Source organism: Octodon degus, unplaced genomic scaffold (genome assembly GCF_000260255.1).
Source record: "Octodon degus isolate 3935 unplaced genomic scaffold, OctDeg1.0 scaffold00109, whole genome shotgun sequence".
Lineage (NCBI taxonomy): Eukaryota > Metazoa > Chordata > Mammalia > Rodentia > Octodontidae > Octodon > Octodon degus.
The window spans coordinates 541301-549725 of record NW_004524685.1 but is presented as its reverse complement, the minus strand read 5'-3'; the positions used below and the strand labels follow the sequence as shown (position 1 = coordinate 549725).

At 40.4% G+C, this 8425-nt stretch overlaps 1 pseudogene; it reads left to right on the top strand.

The window, feature by feature from the left end:
- Positions 1 to 1362: 1362 nt before the first annotated feature.
- On the top strand, positions 1363 to 4301 carry LOC111812019 (annotated as a pseudogene).
- Positions 4302 to 8425: the final 4124 nt, after the last annotated feature.

The following is an 8425-nucleotide window of genomic DNA, read 5'->3' as shown; positions in this document are numbered from 1 at the left end:
GGGGATTGAACTCAGGTCCTTGCACTTGCCAGGGAAGTGCTTATTCCACTGAGCCATTTCCCCGGCCCCTCTAAAAATATTTTTAAGAATGCAAGTTCAAAGCCAGTGTGAGGGCTGAGTAGTGTATTCAGAGCCTTCCAGAACATACCAAGATCTAAAACCAGTGGCCTCAGCCATCAGCAGAGGGATCACCAGAAGTACATAGTGACACTGGTCTCAAAAACAAAAAAAATTCAGTAAAATTGGGAATAAGGCTGGGGTATCAAAGCTGGCGTACACCTATAAGCCCAGAACTCGGGAGGCTGAGGCTGGAGGATCATTTTGAGTTCAAGACCAGCCTGGACTACAAAGTAAGCTTGAGGTCAGCCTAAGCTGCATAAGACCCTGTCTCAAGACAAAAAGGCTAGGGTGCCTGCCATACACTTCAACAGTCATCGTTTTTGGTGACACAGAAAAGACAATGGTAACTGTCACTTTGCAATAAGATTTTTCTGCCTAGAACACTCAGGACTGCAGGTGCTAGTACTAATAAGTGTAGTTGCTTTGTATCATCACCAAACAATTAGAATTCTGTTGTAAAAAGTCACCTTAGTGACAGAAGTTGCATAGATATAAATCTGTCAGTATTCCAAACATGTAAGAAAATTTACTGGGAGATAGTAAAACCCAAATGTGCAAATACTCATTATAATGTTTGTCCCAAATTACTGCATAGAACCAGTCAGCACCCCAATACATTTTTGTGAAATTACAAACTCATTCTAAATTGGTATAGAACTAGGATCAAGAACGGTCAATGAATATTCCTAAAAAAAAGTTTAAGCCTGCTTAGGCAAACACAGGGGCCCGGGGTTCTATCCCCAGCCTGCCATGCTGGCCACACCCCCAGGGAGCACTGAGACAGGTTGAGACTGGGCTTGGTGGCACATACCTATATTCCCAGTGCTTGGGAGGCTGAAAACAGGACAGTCACTACGAGTCTGGTATTCGTAGTGAGACACTGTAGACCCTGTCCTAAATACATTAAAAAAAAGTTTAAACCTGACATTTCATAGCACAGGATTCCTCAAATTCAAAGCCAGCCCAAACTCCAGAAGGAGACTGCCTAAAAAAAAAAAATTCCATTCCACTATACATAAAAATTTCAAGTAGACTAAATTGAGATGTTGAATCATTGATACATAAAAGGAATAAACAAGTATTGATAAATTTAACTATAATGAACTTCTGTTTATCAAAAGCAACCACAAAAACGTTTTAAAATGCACAAACTAAGAATATAATTTCCACTACATACATAATTATAACTTAAAACCAAGAAAAATAGAGGCCTTGAAAGCGCATGCACCTCAACGATTGGGAATGTTGTGGGAGGAGCCCAGGTGTCACCATGGTAACCGCAGCTTTTCTGGCGACTGCCTCCCACCTGTGGAGAATCAGGGTCTTGCGTTAGGGCGCTGGACCTGTGTCCTAGAAGTAGCCTCACCTCATGGCCTCTCAGTTGCCACTGTGTATAGAGCACACACCCCACGCCTCCAAAAGACAGTTAAAGAAGGTGATACTAATATACATATATCACAAAAGGCACTTGACTGTTTTCAATATGAAGTAGACACCACCATTCTTGGAGAAGTGGACAAGCCCGTGTTGGCGAAAGGAGAGGAACTCCAAAAAGTGATGGGTCTGAAGGGTCTCAGCACCACCAGCTTGAACCCAGCATGAAAGGTGACTGAGGAGTGTAAACTTACACATCCCTTAAAACAGTGAAGAACAACTTCTGTCTGCAGAACTGCAGCAATTCACACCAGGAAATGGGGAATCAAGCAAAGCTGAAGCCCCACCTTCTAAAGAACGAGATTGATGAAACTGCCAGTGTTCATGACATGGACATACTGAGTTATTCTGGGAGGATGTTCCTGAGAAGATTCGGGTTCTGCTCTGATCCTGCAGCTTGCTTGAAATCCTGGGAATTCAAAAGAACTAAGATTAAGTGAATGGGCCCTCTGGAAGCAGTGTTGCATTAGCTACAAGCACAATTTACATCTTTGCTTTTCCAGCTTTTCTTAGTTCCATGGATAATCACTCACTATAAAATTGGAGCTCTGTGTATGGAGTATCACTGATGATGGGCTAAAAACAGACAAACCTTGGCAAGAACTAGAAAAGAAGACTGTTGACAAAGACCTTGAAAAACACATCAAATTGAGAAAGGCAAGAACTAGAAAAGAAGACTGTTGACAAAGACCTTGAAAAACACATCAAATTGAGAAAGGATTACAAAAAACCATTTAGAAAATACCAGGGGCTTGTGGTAAAACGAAGTTATTTCAAGTAGCTCTTTATTAGCTTTTGAATCTGGCTGAGTATACTTTTGCAAAAATTGAGGATTAAAAATGTAGTTCATGGGCTGGTGAGATGGCTCAGTGGTCTAAAGCACCTACTTAGAACAAACTAAGCCAAGCAAAGTACAGGGACCACGGTTCAATCCCCCAGCACCACATGCCAGCCAGCCCCGCCCCCCTGGTGGGCTGAGCTGGCCACACACACACACAAAATAAATAAATAAATAATTTTTAAAAAAAAATGTAGTTCACATTTTGGTGAAGACTCTTGATCAGGACAACCTCAAGCTGCTTATTCTAGATGTGACATTCTTTTTTTTTTTTTTTTTTTTTTTTTTTTTTTTTTGAGAGAGAGAGAGAGAGAGAGAGAGAGAGAGAGAGAGGTGTGTGTGTGGCCAGCTCAGCCCACCAGGGGCGGGGCCAGCTGGCATGTGGTGCTGGGGGATTGAACCGCGGTCCCTGATGCCTTGCCAAGCTTGTTCTAAGTAGGTGCTTTAGACCACTGAGCCATCTCTCCAGCCCTAGATGTGACATTCTTAAACTCAGCATTTTACTGAAGAATAAAACTGATAGGGTGGGAGCCTGACATGGTAACACATACCTATAATTCCAGCACTTAAGAGGCTAGGGCCAAAGAATCACTGAGAATCAGGCTACAAAGTGAGTTCAAGACCACCCTGAACTGCATAGATAAAACAAAAGTGTTATGTTGGAAATGGAAAGGGTTGAACACTGGTAAAACTGACAGTGTGAGCATGAAGGTTTACCAAATAAAACTGCCTTTACTAAACTTGTCTTTTGACACAAAACTGAAGAATAAGATAGTTCAGGTGTGCTTTACCACAGAAGCTTGGAGGATACCTTTAAAGCAATGTCTGCCTACACTTACTACACCACAGTTAACGAGTGCTTTTATGTACCAAATACATAAATTTAAAAAATATTAGAAATATTTCCCATTATGATGGGTCAACTAAAAATTCACTTATTGATTATGTTGGGGGACTTGCAGCCAAGGTTTCTAATGATGAAGAGGAGTTTGGGATCACATGTTTGGGAATGCTGGCCAACCTGACCATTTGACTTGGAAACGGGTTCTTAAGGAGTGCAAGTTGGTTCCATACCTTAACTATATGCTAAAACCATGTTTTAGAAGTATTTATAATGGATGAAACTGTGATGCCTCTTGTGCTGCATTGCTCGCTCAATCTGGAATAATGCCTTCCCTTATTGAATTTCTAAATGCTCAATAAGATGGAGTGTGCGTCAGATAATTTACATCTACCATATTGTTTTCCACCAAGACATGAGAAGTGTCACAGACTCCAGTATATCTCATAGACCTGGTAGATGATAAAAGTAGCAAAATCCCAAGGGTACGTTAGAATACACTACATATTATAGTGGAAGGCAATGAAGAATGCTCAATGTCATGGTGCAGTCCTGTAATCCCAGCACTTGGGAGGCTGAGGCAAGAGATTGAGTTCAAGCCAACCTGAACTACATAGGCTCTGTCTCAAAAAGCAAAAAACGAAAGAAAATACGGAAAAGTGGTTTTGGCATAATCATTGGGCTGGCAATGGTAGAGAGTTTTCAGATGAAAGACAGAGCAGGACTTGTATGGTAATGGGCACACTGACTCATATGTCTATGAAGGGGAGAAACGCAAAACCTGACATTTTCTACAGCTGAGATTGACTAATGGCCACTGAAGGAGCCACCAGTCCAGATTCCTTCCATGACCGTCACCTTCAGAATGGAGATACAGTTGGACAGCATTCATTTCCTGGCAGCCTTAGAATGCATGGTGTTGGCCAACCATTGGTATTCTCAGACACTGCCACAGCACATGGTTTCTGCCCAGTGAGCCTTTGGCTGGCTGTAGGTCGCAATGAAACCATCCCTTTCTGTGTGCTCTCCCAGAAGGAATCTGGTGTTGGGCTAACCTCCTTGGACTAATAATGCATGTTGGTACTAAAAAGAAAACTATCAAAGATAAAAAGAGACAAACATGCCACAAAAACAGTAAACAAAGAAGTAAACATTCCTGATCATTGTGGTAATCAGAAAAAATACAAATCAAGACCATGTTGGCATACACTCTTTCACCCATCAAACTGACCAAATTAGATGGTGGGGATGGTGTGTAGGAAGGGAGTTCCCTTACACCCAAGGGGCATAATGTAAATTTTGTCATAAAAGCACAGAAACATGAATGTGTCAAACATGTTTATGATTTAGAATATTCCCCTTGAATTATTAATTTTAATTTTATGGATTTTCTTATATTAAGCAATGAGTGCTTAAAAATATCAAAAATAAAGGTGTTTTTAATATTGAATTTACTTTGAAGAGCATCAGAATTTTTTTTTTTTTTTTTTTTTTTTGTGGAACCAGGGATTGAACTCAGGTCCTGCGCTTGCCAAGCAAGCGCTTATTCTACTGAGCTATCTGGCCCCCAGAATTTCTGACATCAACTTGTTTTTGGTGTACAAAACTCAACAAATTCAACAATAGTATATGATCTACAGTGAAAACAAATAATACTCTATAGAAAAAATCTTTACTTCAATTATCAAACCTAAAGCGGTCTGCACACATGACAACATGTTCCATATACTCATATACACTGACAGCACATGTGTTCTGCTTTCCTGGTCTTTTTGTAGAGCATACTTGACATCTCGCTGGTCCTGCTGTTTTGTCAGGAGGTTCATATTATATAGTGTGTAGTTAGCAGGAACGGAAAATATCAATAAAATAAAGTATTAAATTATTTTTTTAATGTAGTACAGGGTCTCACTACATAGATCAGACTCATAGTGATCCTCCTGATTTCAGCCTCCCAAACACTGGGATTACACGCCCAGTCTCAGTCGTCACTGTGCTCTGCCTAAGCAGGCACTTTAGTCTACTGAGCTACCTGGCCGGCCTTAGCTTCTTTATATGTATCATACTTTACAATAAATATCAACATTTTCACATCAGCTGTGTACTTACAAAACCTAAGAGCTAATATCAGCAAGGCCTGTGTGAGCTACAACGTAAACACAAACAGCATCTACCACAGAAATAGTTTTTGCTTCAACTGTCACACCAGGGCAGTCTTCATATATGACAACCACACATTCCATGCCCACGTCTCACTTACCCTGGCAACATGGACACTTAGATTCCCCTTCCTATGTGGCAGGCCATTCTTGTCACATTCTTCCTGTATTCTCAGGAGCTTCCTACCATGTCGTACAACATGCACTTATGGAAATAAAATATCACTGAAATAAAATATCAAATATGAAAAGTGTGCTTAACATAGACATCAACATTATTGCATCAGCAGTGTACTTGCTTACAAAACCTAAAAGATAGCATCAGAAATGAAAGCTTATGCAAACTACAATGAAAATACCAATAGAACTCATAACAAAATGGTCTTTGCTTCATCACACCTGGGCCAGGAATGCTGGTGCATGCCTGTAATCCCAGCACTCAGGAGGCTGACACAGGGGTGTTGTGAGTTTGAGGCCAGCCTATGCTGCAAGGTGAGTTAAAGGCCAGCCAGGATGACACAGAAACTTTGTATCAAGAAGACAATTCTTTTAAAAATTGTCACACCCAAGTCAGTCTTCACACGTGAAAATCTCATGTTCCATACACGAGTATCATGCTGATGGCACATATGTGTTGTTTTCCTGTCCTTCTAGGGCTCAGTTGATATCATTTCGGGTTTCCTATTGTCATAGGAGGTCTGGGAGATGCTGCATCTGTGTGTTTACCTGTCAGATTACCTGCCAGTCTACAATTTTTTTACATAGTTGCTGGGGCCTAAAAAAATGTTTTTTTCCCTCAGTTGTAAATGATCTCTTATGTGCGCCAGTCCCAATTTTCTAAAACTAGTTCTGTGGTACTTTGTACTTGTCACTTTCTCTGAAAAATGTCAAACTTGGGCCACAAAGATAGCTCAGTGGTCTAAGAACCTGTCTAGGCAAACACAAAGACTCAGGTTCAATCCACTGTTTGCAGGTACCCCTGGGGAGGGGCCAGGACAGCGTGTGGTACATTGGTTTGACATTATTTTGTATTTCAGTTTTTGGTATTTCACAGCACTGTGTAGCATTGTGTCCGTTACAATGCCCAACATCAAGTGACAATGCTCACATTCTGTCCAATATGTTTCACCCCTGCCAAAATGCTTGCTATATTTTTGGACCCAATTCTAACATCAGATCATTCAATGAGATGGTGGGTTATTTTACAACACTTCAACTAGTCAAATATGGACACCTATGACTGTTTTCCTCATCATCTGAACCAAGGAGGTCTGCGTTCCCTGGGTCTGTATCAGTTGATTCTTGCTCTGTTTCAATCACAGAACTTTGGCTCACGGGACCAGTGTCAAAGCCATCAACATCATACACGCACACCACTCTTCCATTATGAAAGCATGTATTTTACCATAATGGATCATCATCACCCATGAATTAGCAATCTGATGATTCACTTTTGACTTCCTCCGAAACTTGGAAATTTGGTTTTTCATGTACCATTGTACTAAATGGGGCTACCTCTACCAGAAAAATCAAAAGAAAACTTTTTTTAAAAAAACAAATCCTAGAGTGGTGTGGGTCTATTAGACCCTCTGTGATGCTCAGGTAAACATGTTCAAAACTATCTGGAGTATAAAGGTGACTCAAATCCTGTTTTGACACTTTTGCACGTGTGCACACTCCTTGCCATTTATCATACCAAGAGGGTAAACACATAGATTTCTTCCTGGATCCTTTAGGCAAAGATACTAAGACACAGCCAGCTACAATTACACTAAAGTAAAAAGTTAAAATAGAAAAGTAAGGGATGTTTAACATTGTGTGAAGTGTTAAGGAAGATCCATTCTGGAAAAACAGCTTGGAATTACCCCGTAAAGTTGAACTGTATACTTCGTTCAACCCTGGTAGTTCTGCTTAGGTACTGCACACTGCCAAACTGCTCCCCAGGCATCCTGAGCAAGGACATGTATGGCACTATTTGTCATAGCAAAAGCCTAAAACAAACCAAATACTAAGTTAATAGAAGAGAATGCTTTAATAGACATGGTATATTTACACCATGAAGTATTAATAGGCAATTAAAATTAACCAGCTTCTGTGGTAGGAAACAGCACAGAAGAATAAATCTGTGAAAGAAGCTAATTGCAGAAAACTACATATAGTATGATATCGTTTTAAACATTTAAGCTTAAATCAAACAATTTTTTTTCTTCTGTGAATGAAGTTAAAAAGTAAAATAGTTGGGCCAGCCAAATGGCTCAGCAGATTGATCCCCGGGCTGGCTGTGCCAGCCCGGCCCCCAGGGTATGCTGAGATGGCGAGTAAGACTGCGCTTGGTGGCACGTGCATGTAATCCCAGTTCTATTTTTTTTTTTTTTTTGAACCAGGGATGGAACTCAGGCCCTTGCGTTTGCCTTATTCTACTGAGCCATCTCCCCAGCCCGCCCCCCAAGTTCTTGGGAGGCTGTAAACAGGCAGGTCACTATGAGTCCAATCTAATAATGAGACCCTGAACATCCTGTAAACCCCTCCCTAAAAATACAAAAATAAATTTTAAAAAAAGTAAAATAGCAATTATTTAGTGGGGAAGTAAAAGATTACAATATGGTGGAAAGAGTGTAGAATTCAATATGTTATTGGTACTATTTTAAGTCATTTGGCAAGTCCATGACTTCAGTATATTAATAACAAATAATATACTCCCAGCCCTCTTAAGTGTGTCTTTCCAGCCTAAATTCCCATAACCACCATTTTATAATCATGCTTTCCTCTCCCTTCTCCTTATTTCATTGTACAAATGTGTTAAAACCTCAACCTCAACATCTGTTAAACCCAGCTCTCTTTCCCAAAAACTGTGTCCACTTGTCTCCCTGTGAGGGCGAGAACCCTCACTTCTCCAGTGCCTCTTAGGCTTCAACATTTATGCATTACAATGCACGGACCTTAATATGATGAGCTGTAAAGGCTTAAGTCAATAACTTCTGAGGATAACCCACTAATATTATATATAGATAGATAGATAGATAGATAGATAGA